This window comes from Pungitius pungitius, chromosome 13 (genome assembly GCF_949316345.1).
Source record: "Pungitius pungitius chromosome 13, fPunPun2.1, whole genome shotgun sequence".
NCBI lineage: Eukaryota > Metazoa > Chordata > Actinopteri > Perciformes > Gasterosteidae > Pungitius > Pungitius pungitius.
The window spans coordinates 6,045,755-6,060,553 of record NC_084912.1 but is presented as its reverse complement, the minus strand read 5'-3'; the positions used below and the strand labels follow the sequence as shown (position 1 = coordinate 6,060,553).

Sequence of the window (14,799 nt, the reverse complement as noted above, 5' to 3'; positions counted from 1 at the left end):
CCGGGGGGGGCGGCGGCCATTGGGAACTCGTGCCTTCAGCACAGCCCCTGAAGCGAGTGCACCAATTGTGCGTTGAAAGGCTTTTGCTGGGATGTTTTTAAACGCTGGCGTGTGGGCGCCCCCGGGGCCCACACGCCAGCCCAACCTTTTATTTTTTTATTTTTTTTTAATTCTTCAAATTTTCTACATACCGTTTTTTGTTTTTGCACATAAATACTGGCAAGAGTCCAAGCGGAGAAATCTGGCAGATGTCCACGAAAAGCGCTTTGACTCGGTGTGTGTGAGAGAGAGAGAGAGAGGCGCGCCCGTCCCGTTGACTTCCGAGAGCACGGGGGTCGCCCCGCCACTCAATCCCCGGTGAGAAGAGGGCCGATCATCTGCTACGGAGGCATCCGTTTTTTTTTGTTTGTTTTTTTTCACGGAGGTGTTGCCAAAATCCTGAAATGGCCTCAGAACGTCTCCGGGTATGAATATGGATGTTAGCGACGTTGGGCGAGCCCCGGGGCTGATTCTTTGATTCCTGGCTGCTGAGGAGCTCAGTGGGATGGTTGGCTTTTCAACTCGTCGAGCTTGTTCACGCAAAGACATGTTTGATTTTTTTTTTTTTTGATTCTTGATCCTGAACACACACACAAAAAAAACGAGAAGGATTTGCTGTGGGTTAATGTTTCACCGCAGAATCTCAGTCCTTCCCGCTCGGCCCTCTGGGATTATTCCACCTCGGGACTCTGAGTGAGGTTGGAAGTGGGCGTCTCTGGGGTTTTTTTTTTTTTTTTTAGACAGCCTTTGCAAAAATGCTATTTTAGGGCACTAAACACGTGCTCGACATCTCTTCTTTTTTTTTTTTTTTTGTCTTTTGTACAACACGAACTGTCAAGCAGAGACACAACTCCCCCATGATAAATGTGACGCATTTACTGAAAATGGATTTTTTGGTGAGATAAAAAAGTGCAAGCTCCCTTTTCTTTATAGCTCCCTCCGTCGTTTGACCCAAGGGTGAACATTTTCCCGATGATGATGTTTGGTGCCATGAGGAGATAGTGGGGGGGAGACGGAGGGGGGATAACAGAGCTGCAGTTCGTCGTTATTGCCTTGTCAGGGATTTGGCTGATGCATGAGGTCTACGGTTTACCTTCAGCTCCACAGAACTCCTTGGTTTCGATTTCAATCGACTCAAAAGAACTTGACTTCTTGTTCCAGGTTTCACCCACTTGTCGGTGTCTTTTCTCCCTTTGCTGAGCCTCAGCCCGGAACACTGTGCGCAATCACGAATCCGTCTTACTATAAGCGGGCCGACAACGCCTGCTGGCATCCAGAACGGGTATTTTCCGCTTCCACTGCAATTATAAAGCCTCGTAAAACATTCGCTGCTTTTATACGGTCGTCGCTTTTCTCGCGTCCGTTCCCCCCCCCCCCCCCCCCCCCGTTCTCCAGCCTCTCTCAGAAGCCTCCCCTCCCCCCCATCGGAGGCTGGATGCAGCCAGACACCCACCTTGGCCCCGGTTCCCAGCCGACACGTCTGTGATTTCTTTCGTGTGTTACAATACATATATATATGTGTGTGTGTGTGTGTGTGTGTGTGTGTGTGTGTGTGTGTGGGCAGCATTCAGCGGTGTTCTCGCAGCCCAGCTGAGACTGACAGATGGAATCATTTCACACAGCGACTAGAAAGGCAGGATACAGAATGCCGGGGTGTGTTATTGGTGCTGGCGCTGCCGTGGTTGTTATTAATCTAGGTCAGTGGCGTTCAGCTCGCGGGGGCCAGCCTGCCTCTGGGGCAAACCTGGCCTTTTCCTCAAACACCCCCCCCTCCCTCCCCAACTCGTTTACTCAACTAACCTCCAGCTGCTCTAACGCTGTTTGGCGGTGAAAGAAGCCGACGAGATCGAGACGTTCGTGTCCGGCTGTTTGTTTTTCAGACGAACACCGATGAATGTTACGAGGGGTCATCGAAGTTTTTTTCATACACTTTCCAGAAATACTTTAATTAGACGGTTTTAGAAGAGAATGGCCGATGGAAAATAAATAAAATGTTTGGCAAAGAAAGATTTGTTTACTCTTTGCCCGCACAACACAATTGCATCGTGAAAACCGATTTGAGATCCATAATCGCATGTTGTTATTACGACATGCCAAATATCAGATTTAATTTAATGGAATTACGGGCACTTCATACCACCAAGGGTTCACTCAGCGAGCTCTCGTGTGGTGAGGATTTCATGTTCGTGCCATGATTTAACTCCTCTAGAAATTCGGGAGCCGAAGCTCATTCAAAGTATGAGCACTTGCACTCACATCGTGAACTTCTCTCTGCAGTTAATTTTCAATTTAATTGCTTTTACAGTTGTTGCATACGCATTAGGTGCTCAAACGCTAATTGGTTGGAAAAGACAGATTTTCAGGTTCAACAATTAAAACAGGCACTTGCCAACCTTGATACACACACACGTGCAAGTGTATCTAATTATACTAAAACCGTTACAAGGGAATTTGGTGGAAATAATTTTCAATTATGCATTACGTAGACTGCATTTTCTCGGGGATGTCGTACCTGTTGAGCAGTAGTCAAATAGATTGTTTAGCAGGAATCACGGTTACACAGAAGAATGTGTCTTCGAGGGCCAGAAACGGATGTTTTAATGTTTAAAAGTGACTTCAACCACCCATTGTTGGAGGGAGTTTTGAAGAGAGGCTCTGTTACAACATATTCATTTTTTCATTCATTTTTGGATTTGAGGGTCCATCTCCCCGAGGCATAATTATTCCATAGGCCTGAAATATAATTGCATTTTTGTCGCTCGTCTTGGCTCTTTTGTTGCGTTTTCTATCATGTTTCAGCTTTATTCTGGAGAGGTGCCTATGTGAGCATAGGTTACGTATCTTTTGAGCAAATGGAACTTCATGTTTTTTACTACTGTTTCTTTGGTGTCATGTTAATGGGCTGTTGAGTTGAGGAAAATCCCAAAGGTGGTAGACATAATAATAATATGGAGAAGAAGTCGCATGTGAGAATCGTTGTGATGTGTATCTGTAGTTTAGAGCTCAGTGCTGGTCTTTGTGCCCCCCTCCCCCAGAGAAAAAGTAAAAAAGACTTTTTGGTGGTTTATTACCACTATAAAAGCATCTTTGAAAAAGCCTTATGTTTCAGCTTAACTATCACAGTTTCTGTTGGGATCGCTTGTGTTGGTGCTTTTACATGCTTGTGTGTGTTATTTGAGATAAGTTAATTCAGTATTTAGACTACCAAGTAAAGAAGAACAAATATCAGGATAACATTAAGCGACGTCTTTGCAAATATTTCTTTTCTAATCCATCCGTGACTTCTAAGTCTCCTGTAGCCTGCGTTTTGAAAAAATTGATTATTCTTGTGGAGATTATGGATGCAAGACTTTATTTTAGTTCATTAGATTTAAGGAGCCGGAGAGAGGAGGAATGCCAGCCATGCTGAAAGTCTCACTGGGTTAGGCTAACAGGCTTCTGTGCACAATAATGTCTCCATTATGCATTTCCTGGGTGACTTACACGAATAGGCATTATTACAAAATTGTGCATTAGCCCAAGTCAGCAGTTACTGCCGCTGCACTCTCATTTGTGAGACGAGAGAAAGATGGCAAGAATGCGAGAGGAGGAGGAGGGAGGAGGGAGGAGGGAGAGGGAAGGGGGGGGAGGATGGAAAAATGGTTGAGAGAAAAAGCGACGTAAAGTAGAAAAGGGGGAATGAAAATCGACTGGATCTGCCAGAGGCTGACAGGACATGCAAAGCGATGTGAAAGGACACTTGGGGAGGCACAGATGGACTGACGGGGCTCGTGGGATAGTGATGATGATGGAGCGGTGCAAAGAGAGACCCGTAACTATCGGTAACCGGTTCGTTTCGACGGGCAGGGTTGGCGTAAGAGAAAGGGCTGGCAGGCAGGAAGAATGTGTAAATCAGAGGTCTGAGCGACAGCTTTACGTGCCGCTCGGAGCCCAACTATCCGAATAATGAGAAAAAAGCAACCTTAACAACCTTCCCCTCTCTGCTTTTTTCTGCTATCTTGCACTTTCAGGGACATAAATCACAGCCCCTAAAGTATTTACTTTGGTTAGCTGCGACACAATTCTCCCCCAAAATGTTGCCTCTAAGGGCACCCCTGTGACGTTCTGCTTTAATGTGATTTTACTGCAGCTAGTGTCCATTGAACCACGAATTCATTACAACTGTTAAAGGAATAGGTCGATATTATGGAAAATGCACTCTTTCCTGCCAAAAGTAAGTAGGGAAAGCTAAGGCCAACTGCTGCTTTGCTCAGTTAGGCATCGAAACTGAAGAAAGAAAAACTAGCTCTGTCTAAATGTAAAATCTTTGTAGAAGCATCACATCTTAAGCTCACTTATTAAGACATTATAAACAGAAATGCACAGGAAGGGATTTTGTGTTCTTCACCAAGCCCACTGACTAAAATCTTTTCTGCCTTTCTAGGTGTTTTATATTTGTGCCGAAAAAATAAACAAAGATATAATGTATTTATTTATATATATATATATGTATGAGCTACAGTCCCAAGTGGGCTGATATTATGGTTTTCAAACCAGAGGCAGTCTGTTGCTCATATTTTTACGGCTTTGACGCCAAACTAAGCTAAATTAAGCTAAGCTAAGCTAGGCTAAGCTTAGCTAAGCTTCTGGCTGTAGCTTCAGACTGACTGTACAAATATGAGTGTTTGCAACATTCCTATGTACCGTTAATTCTCAGCAAGCAAATTAATTGGCCCATTTGTTTCTTTCTCTTTCCTCAAATGGATAGATGCCGGGACAAGGCCTCACTTACAACAAATATATTCAAACAATCAAAACGAGTAAACGAGGGTGACTTCCAGTCCATCTTAAGGGCATCAGGTTTCCTTTTAGCTTGACTCTTTGACTACAATTCCCATGCTGGTGCAGCTTAATCTTCTTTGTGTGTGTGTGTGTGTGTGTGTGTGTGTGTGTGTGTGTGTGTGTGTGTGTGTGTGTGTGTGTGTGAGGGCTGGTGGCCATCAAGTTCACATAGTTAAACTAGTTCACGGAGGTCACGGGCTGGAAGCTCGGCTGATTTAAAAAAAGAAAGATCAAGGTGTTCTCGAAGGGAAGATATTTCAGTCAAACCCGTGTTTAGACAAAGCCAAAGCTGCAGCTTTACTGCATTTTGTGCCTTTTCACCTAAAGCCAAACCCACAGGTTTCTTAATCCGGCGAGAGGGCTCCTCTGAGAGATGGCCTCAGTCAGAAAAAGACCTTTTTCACTTTCTCTTTTCTCCCTCTGTGTCTTCTGTGCTATTACCAACAATGTCTCCTGGGCTGCCTGCCCTGTTCCATGAGCCGCTGATCACAAAAAAGGAGTGTAAAAGAAAAAAGTCTGAGTGAGAAAGATGTAATGTAACCCAAAGATGAAAAGAAAGGTATGTTTTTGAAGTGGAAATCTGTCTCTTTCTGCTGTGGAAATTCCTTGATGCACAGGATGTCAAAGGGAAAGTACTGTGTGAGTGCATCACTTTTTGAAGTGATGCAACAGCCGCAACAATGCAATCTAGCGCTTGGTGCGGCACTCTTCTTTCTGTTTGTGAGACGCCGTAGGGAAGCTGTGGAAGCCCACGCGGTGCGTGTCAGCCACGGTGTTAACAACTCTGTACCAATCATTTACCAAATGTACCCGGTGTTAAAGTACAGTTAAATATTTAGCATTTGCCATTAAAATGATTTGTCATGTCCAATGTCCGAAGCTTGACTCGGCAAATTAACGCTTTCGCAGCCTAATGCAACCGTTTGTTTCTAGATCGTTTAAAGGGGTCTTGCAGAATCCCTGCAGTCGGACATCAATAACTGTCACGCTCCATCAATGGTTTTTTTTCACAAGTTTTCAACCCTAACTGGCAAGTAATGTGTTCTCGCTTACTGCTGGAAAGAGACAGTTAATTATTTTTGCCAGCCACTTCCTGCATGCCATTAAAATGTCAATGTTTGACTATGTATGACTGCAACCGACTGTTATGTTAAGTCTCAAATAATTTGCCCATTATTTTCTCAATTCAATGTTTTGTAGACGTCTTGTTTTTATCAAGCAAACAAAAAAGATGCAAATCCTCAAAGTGGTCATTTACATAAACTAGTTAAATATACAGGAATAAGAAAGGAAACAAAATAAGTAGTCCAGGAATAAAAGGGTGTCCCATTAATTTCCGTTATACTTCTCAGGAACATTTTAAGTTATTCAAAACACAAAGTATTTATCTTGAAAATGCGGCAGGTTTTTGTTCACAGTCGAAATCGAATGCTTTAAAGTAGAATCCCAAAATGTAATCACAAAATCAAAATTGGCAGCTATATATGTTATGTACACGTGTTTGTCGTGAGTCGTACTACAGCTTGTAAAAGACTTGCGCGCTTTGTTGTGACGCTTCTTTTGTCAAAGACTGTGGGTCATAAAGGACGAGGCAAAAAAAAAAACTATGAGCGAGAACATTGTGAGGCAACATTCATCAGATAAGACAAACAGCCTCTTTGGTCTCGATCTCACTTTGTCACGTTCTGAGCCACAAGCAACACAGCGCAGTGTGTGTGTGTGTGTGTGTGTGTGAGAGACAGTTGAGCAGAGTGCCGGCCCCACTCTGTTCAGAGAGAGCCAGACAATCCCCGCAGTTGTGCGATTCTTTTGTTCACATATGTGTGTGTGACTTTCTCTTCTTCCTCTTCCTCTTCCTCTCTGAACACATATTTTATCTCAGGTCAGTCCCCTTATTGTTGAGTTACATAACGGCACTCAGTCATGGTGCTACGGGCTGCAGGCACTCGTCTGCCTGAGAGCTCTCCTCAAAGTCGACTCTCCAGCCCCCCCCCCCCCCCCCCCCCCCCGCTGGAAATGGATCTGCTCCGTGCATGAGTCAAAGCTCTCCAATTCATTTATGGGAATGAGGTCCTCCAAATACCACAGGTTTGGGTATTTTGCTCAAATGTAGTTCTCAAAAACAGCTCCAGTCTTTTAAGCCGAAGGGTTTTTACCGTCTCTCCAGTTGAGACCACCAGGGAGAACGTAAGTGATGAAAAGTCACGTTTGATGGACAATGATTGTATTTTTCTGTGAATTCTGGGCGAAACAAGCCTCCACAAATTCCTATTCAATCCACACCAAACACGTAGACAAAAATGTAAATGGTCAATCGGGAGAGACAAGTGAGATAAAGAGAGATGATTGCTCATTATTAATCAATGATGTGTGAAGATGAAGATCTCAGACTGTACGTGGTGATTTGTAATCGATGGATGCCTCTCATGAGCAGCAGCACAATAAACCCCCCCCCCCCCCCCCCCGTGGAGCCCCCACCGGGGGCTGCTATTGGCTGAAGAGATAGGCTCCTTAATGATGAGGGTAAAGCCGGGGAATCTGATGAAGATCGGGGGGGGGGGGGGGGGGGGGGGCAGATGGGGAAGTGGAGGGAGCATGAACGTGCTGAAGGTGCAGCGACAGTCACACAAGACAGCGGCGGGATGATGGGCTATAGCGAAGCAATTGTTTAATTGTGCTGATTGGATGCAAAACGCCAGCTGATCTAAACAGCTTGACATCTAGTCGACTAGAACTTTGCGATTAAGACGTTGGACTTGGACAACCAGGATCATCCTGTCTGCAAACCAAGACCAATGTTATCACAATGCCTCGAGTTGTTGCTTCACATAACATTTAACTTAACTTTGAACAGACGCATCAGGGTTTTGAATAGCTGTTTTGCAGGCACCTGTCTGCCCGAGCAGCCTGTATCACTGTTCCCCCCCCCCCCCCCCCCCCGAGGCAGCTGTCAGTGAATCGAGGTCCACATCCGAGGAGTTTCTAATGACACCGTGACCAGATGCCCCCGTGACCTGTGGGTGTTGCTGCTCATGCGGGACACAGAGTAGGAGATGCCAAAGCATGTGTCCTCCAGTCTATTCATAACCACGGCGGCGTGACTCCCCCCCACCCCCCCCCCCGCCTCTTCCCAACTGTTTCCTGCTTTCCCCTCCCGCTTCAATTACTTCCCTCTGACTCCCACATGTGGGTCTTCAGCTCTTTGGCAGGACGGCTTACCTTGTGGAGGAGGGAAACCCGAAAGCGCAGCTGACTGGTGAGGCGAGGCGAAACGTGTTTGGATAAAGAAAGACGTGTTTATGTCGGGGGGGGAAGACAGGAAATCATAGTCTGTTGAATGCAAAATACATTTCGAGCACTTACGCCTTCACGCTTCTCAAGTTCACGGTAACTGCAGTGCACCACCTCCCAGCAGCTGGCCAAGCACCAGCGGAACATCAGCTCGTCATTCAGCCGTCTGTCGCTCCGCCCCCCCCCACACGAACATTACGGTCATGATTTGCAGTCACAGCGCAAATATCAATATGCACCGTTGTGTAAAATACTTGTGAGCCGCTCTCAAAGGGCAGCACCCCCCCCCCCTCCCCGAGGTGAATGTGGAAATAAATAGTGGCAGGGTTAGGAATATGAAAAGAGCTGGGAAAAAAGAAAAGACCCAGTTAAAAAGTAGGAGGATGATGGTGTCAAAATGGACTCGTCGTGTCAGCCGATGTTGTTCTAGTACTTTCTGCTCCCTCCCACCGAGCCCCTTTCATGCCGCTATTCTGCTGATGCAACCTCCTCTCGTCTGCTGACTAACTGACCCACATTCCTCTGTGTGACTCCCTGCCCTCCGTGTGTGTGTGTGTGTGTGTGTGTGCGCGCGCGCTTGCAAGCCTAAATTTCTGCTTGTCATCTGGCGTGTAATGTGTCTGTTTGTGTGAGCCTTCTCGAGCACTCCTCTGTGTGTGTGTGTGTGTGTGTGTGTGTCTCTCTCTCTCTCTCTCTCTCTGCCTGGAAGAAGAAAAAAAACAAAACAACAACAACAACAATACACACTGGGTCTCTGTGGCCTTCTGCAGTGACCAGTTAGAAGATGGCTCTTTAGAGAAGCATCAGTCGCTGACTCACCCGCGCAGCGCTTGTCTGGTCGTCGCTGTGTGCCACTCACTCGTTTTTTTTTTTTTTGGGGGGGGGGGGGGGGGGGGTCTCCGGTTGCAGAAGTGACCGATTTCCTCATTAAATTAGATTTTTTTTTTTTTTAAACGGCGCTCGGCGAGATGAGGCTCCCTCTAGCGGGGGAGTCAAGTTTCTGCAAGGTTAAACGCAAACAAAGTGATTCTGCTGAGGTTCAGAGATGGAAACAACCGAGCAGCAAAGCGCCATCTAATTATACGTCACATTATACGTTGCTGTTAGTCATCACGTCGTGGTCCTGGTCCCCCGAGGTGACTACTGGGCCTTCAGAGGTGTCCCGGCACATCGAATGACAACGCTGATTTCATACTGTACGGCACGTGGTACAAAAATACAAAGAGAGGAGGATTTCCAATAATGCCAAAGTAGCAGTATTTACATGTTCATATTGTGCGTCATTGTGCGTCCTGCTTTCTGTACGAATCTTCATCCCTCTTCCTTGAATTTCAGGTTGAAGACACCGTCGTCTGCCCAACATCAGGGGGATTGGAGCATTTTCTACTTTAAGGAGGAGACGTGGATACAAAAACTCCAGAGAGGAGAGAGCCTCTGAATCAGGGATGGCTCTGGTCGACAAACATAAAGTGAAGCGCCAGCGTCTGGACAAGATCTGTGAGGGTGAGTCTCCCTTTTTTCCTCTTTTTCTATCCGCTCTTTTTTTTTTGTTCATTTCGATTTGAGATGGTGGCGAAACTCTCTGGTCACTGAAAAGGGATTGCGCAGCTCGTGGGACGCTCGTGTCTTCATGTGTGTACATGTTACTTTGAGTAGAAGTTCCACATGTTTATGTTGAAGCCGTATGAAAGATTCCCTCCACCGTTTTATGGAAATTGAGTTTCCGCTGGTATTAAAGCCTTTAAGCCCGCAGGTAAAAATCCAGTGAAAATCCAGCAGGTTCGTTTGCATAAGTGTGTTTGTGTGTGTCAAAAAAGGAGCCTTGGGAACAGACTACCAAACTTAAGCTTTGGAAGGCTGTCTAAGAAGGCCTTGGTGTGTGTGTGTGTGTGTGTGTGTGTGTGTGTCCTCTCTGTGCGTCGCTATTTCTTTTCCAATCAGGAACACTTGATTCATTGGATGAACTATTCATTGCAACAAATAATGGGCGTGGAGTAAAGCTCGCCACTGATTGCGCAGAATTCAGGGGGGGGGGGGGGCATTTGAACCCCGGGGCCTTGTTCGGTGGAGCTGCCGAGTGTCGGAGCGTCGGAGGTCCAGCGGGGATAAGAGAGGAGGGGAGTCGTATTCGAACGGCCCCTCCTTGTATTTTGGGAATGGGCTGTGATTGGTACACCGTGCGTGTGTGTGTGTGTGTGTGTGACTGATTGGACGCTCATTAATCAGAAAGGCTGTCAGCTGATTACATCCGGGGAGGATTACTTCTCCGATGCTTCAAGTGAAAAAAAAAATGAAAAAAAAAAAGAAAGTATTCTAAGCGCGTCTTATTCGCCGGCCCCGGCGCAGGCCGCGCTGGTGATCCACGCAGCTGTCCTCGTCTCGTCTCGCGGCCGTGAACCGCGACTTCTCACTTCATGCGAACGGACACAGACGGACGGTTACAGTTTCGCTTCGGCTTTTCTACGAGCAAAAACCAAAGGATTAAAAGAGTCCGCAGAGTGGCAAGAATCAACATTCCTCTTTGCTCGCGTCAAAGGAGGAGGGGGGGGGAACGAAAGAAAATCACATCGAGATCGAGAAAACACGATAATAAGAAGCAGTGAAGCTTTCTGTTTCCACCCCTCGGAATGAGAGCCACATGTGGCATCTCAAACCTTTCCAAACCACCGGGCCCGGCTTGCTTGGAAACATTTTTACCCGACTGAGGATGCAACATCCAAAAGATTGTACTGTAATAGTTTGCTGATCCGTCCCATTTGTCCCACAGACATCCATGTCTCCTTTGCTCATCAACAATGAAGTCATTCTATACCAGGGACCAGGAGGGTTTTTTTTTTTTATCTGCTGCAGTTAGTCATCACAGCTGCTCTTAAAAATGTGGAGGGTGATTCACATGTAGGAAGTTAAAAGATCACAGGCTGCTGAATCACGCCGTTTTCACAGTAGCGTTAAATCTAATCGATGAAAAGGTCATCTCAAAAACACGGGTATGGGGGGAAGGGGGGGTTCTGCCCTACAATGTTAAACCCACCCACTATCATCCACAAACAGAGTGCTGGGACTGAGGCGTGTAATGTAGAAATGCTGACGCGGTGGCGTATCAACGAAAAGAAAAAAAACCCCACAAGGACGTTACAGAGTCGCGATTGGGATTTTTCGTTGTGGTCGCACGGCGACAGAGGAGCTTCTCTCGTCTCCCGTTTTGTCTTCCCCGGGACAAGTGTGTCAATCCGATACTGGCTTCGCGGCGGAGTGCATTGATTACCTCTCTGCTGGTCGCGGCGAGAGGGCTAACCGAGCCACATCTGCGGCCTAAATGGAACTGGAAATGGCCGATCGAGTGGAGCCGCTTAGTCCAATCGAGCGCAGTCACGGGGCAGGAATGCACATTTCCGCGGGTGTGGTCATGTGATTTACAGCCCCCCCCCCCCTGCTTTCACGTTGGATTTTTTTTGCGGTTTTCAAATTAGACACGCATGGTTGGATTCGAGTTGGAAACAAAGACTGTTTGGCTTTTTTTTTTTTTTTTGCACCATGAATTACTTTTGACAGTTAATCAATAATCAAATTAGGATTTTTTTTCCCAGGAAATGGTTTCAGCCGAGCTCTGGAAGCATCACGTCATGGGATCGGTTTCGGTTTAGCGGAGCCACGGCCTAAACAGTAACCGCTTTTATCAAACATTATGGATCTGTCACCTACTCGTGCATGTCATTATTCTTGGGTTTTTGACTTAAAATAAGTGGAGCATTTTGACTTGATCAAAGTTGATTGAATGAAAAAATGTGTCCAAACATTTCACTGGTTCCTTGAGTATAAAACAATGAAACATTCCTATGTATATATTCGCTATGATGTTAGCTGAAAACAACGGGAAACAGAGAAAATGATTGATTACCATATTCTTTTTTACTCATTAAGTTACTGTTGTTTCCAGAAATTCGAGAATTTAAAGTTTAGCAAAGGGGGCGATTTTAAGCGATTGTAAAAAGACTTTTCTTCTCTATTTCTCCATTAACCCTAGCAGCTTTGTTTGGTTAAGATATCCGCTTTCAAAATGTATACAGCACAAACGCTCCTTCTGTTGTGAGTTTGATAAAGTGCCAAGGAGAGTGTAACTGCAATAAGGGAACTGTGGCAAACATCTGCTACGAGCATCAGTGCCCATTCTCTCTCGCCTCTCTCTCTCATTCCCCCTTTTCCCCCTCTCTCTCTCTCTCTCTCTCTCTCTCTCTCTGTTTCTCCTTCTGTCCGCTCCATCTGTGTACCCAGCGTGCATTGTGTCCTTGCCATCGCCGTTTAGGCAGAGCTAAACTGACCGATCTGGGCAGAGACGCGCGATGGCGGCGGCGGCGGCGGCGCGCTGCGACGTGAACTCGGTCGCCGTGTGGCAGCATGTTCCCCAATGTTGATTTACAAGTTTTGTAAATCTGTGCTTGGACGCAAACACCACAAGGTGGGGTAGTGGAATCCGTCACGCCCGGTCTCAGTGTTTTAGTTGGCCGTTGGAGGAATATGTTGCTCCTCGATGACGCGCCGCGTCCCGTCATGTGTACAACAACAGGGGCTAAGCGATGATGAGTGCTGTGGCCAGACGAGCTAAATCGCCACTAAACGCGTTCTCAAATTGAAGGGACCGGCGGGAGGAGACGACCAGGAACTCTGCGGAGAGAAATGGGGAGGGGGGTTGTCCTGATGTCATCCTCCCCTGCAAGGATCCAGGGCTTTTCAGCACAGATTCCATGCTTTGCTGCATCCAGTTCTCTGCTTTTGTCCCTCCCTCCCACTCATCTCCCCACGCTCTGGCAACCAGCTCTGCTATGAAGTCATCGGAGCGGGCTCTGCGTCTGACCCCCCCCCCCCCCCCCCCCCCCCCCCCTCTACCCCCCCGGGCTTGTTCCAGGCTCCACACCGAAAACCAGCGACCCCTTTACAGGCTTTGTGGAGCGGCAAGGAGGGGCATGGAGACCTAGGGGGGGGGGGGGGGTTTGAGAAAAGAAAAAAGCAGATGAAAAATGGTAGAAAGTGTTGCTCTTGGAAGGAAATTCATCTGAAAAGTGGTGTGTGTGATGGTGCTGTTATTGCCAATAGAGTGTGACGGTCTCTTGTGCAGCCCTGAATGCAATCTTCTGCTCCGGCTTTCCCTCCCGCTCTCCTTGGTGTCTGCATTTGCCTCCTTTGCCGCTTTGCTGTTATTGAAAGTTGGAAATGAGTTCCAGGAAGAATTGAGTTTCAAAATGAATTCCACGGCTACGACGCTAAGTATGTAAATGACCCGTGCACGAAAACGGACAAGGAACACGCACAAGGCCGCGGTGGCGTGTCGGTGACGCGTGCATTACAATTCATCCAACTTTTTTTTCTTTTGCGGCCGTACTGGCATCGTGATCCCATTCCCAGTTAGTGTCTCCTGCCCCATGCTCATGCATAAACCAATCTGTGCTTAACATTCAAATCATGGCTCCAGTACGTGACGTGTCGCACTTTAGGCGACGGATGTTATTCTTTCCGTATGCGCGTTGTAGGCCGAGGACGGCGCTTTAATGCACTACACGAGGCTAAAGTACAGTTTTTCTGAAATGAATTAGCAGTGGAACAGCCCTGAAACGATATAATTCCATCTTCACTCGAGGTTCATTTATTCTATCCAAAGGTTTTGCTCACATTTTTCGCAAGTCAAGCCTTATTCAATGTAAGGTCTTTATAAGCTTCTGCTGGGGTGGTATTATATTTGTTCTAAAATCCCCGGCTTAATTCCTAAATCCCTGTGTTACAGTGAATCTGGCGTTGTGTGCACAGCCTGGTATGCGTGGCGAATGGAAGAACATTAGAATTTGAAAGTCAAACATTGTTTAGTTTGAGGCAAACACGACTCGATTTGCATTTCCGTCAGGATCAGATCGGCGAAACCCCCGAGGACGCACCTCTGCCCCCCCTGCCTCTCGGTCTGAGAGTGATCTGCTGCACGGAAAAAGCTCCGGAGGCCGGGCCAGAGGGAGTAAATGAGGGAAGTGGATGAGGTCTGGGAAGCCGTGGGGATCGCGTTTACTCCATAGAATGTGGTCCTTGAGACGGATGTGTGTCTATGTGTTTGCACATCTTGGCTTTGAACATTTTCTCCAAAATCTAAGCGGCTGATTTTTAAGTCTCAAGGCTAAGAGAGAGTGCAGTGATACGAGCTTTTGAATTAAGGTGGATGTACATTAAGTTTGGCTTTTTTCTCTATTGCAGATGATTCAAATAAAACAGGAAAGACTGTGTGCCTTCAGGTGACAAGTGACACCCGTACTTGAAATGGCCGAACATTTTGATTTACTTTATAATAGCTTCACTCTGATTAACCTATAGGGGTTTTCTTTCCAACTCTCACCTTAATTCATATCAGCAATTGGTTTTTGATTTTAATTACCTTTTAACATCAAGCTGACGAATGCTCCTCTGACCTTACTTTAAGACAAAAAAAAAAAAAACATTCTCAGTCAACTGTTTGCAATTGATTTTTTTTTCAGCCACTGTCATCAGCTTTTTTTTCCCCTCTCATCTTGTGAAAATAGCAGAATACTCCGCTGCACGTCTGATCTCTTCCTCCTCTAATTACACAGCTCTGATTAAACAAGATATCAGCGCCGGCAACCGACATGCTTGCAC

At 46.5% G+C, this 14,799-nt stretch overlaps 1 protein-coding gene across 1 annotated transcript in view; it reads left to right on the top strand.

Annotated features, from left to right (window-relative positions):
* The window catches only part of LOC119214191 (histone-lysine N-methyltransferase 2D), a 40,780-nt gene that overhangs the window by 5,887 nt on the left and 20,094 nt on the right, over positions 1 to 14,799 (top strand). Inside the window, exon 2 of the transcript XR_009957235.1 lies at positions 9,487 to 9,654. The gene's annotated coding sequence lies outside the window, so the exon portion shown is untranslated. The remainder of the gene's footprint in view (positions 1 to 9,486; positions 9,655 to 14,799) is intronic.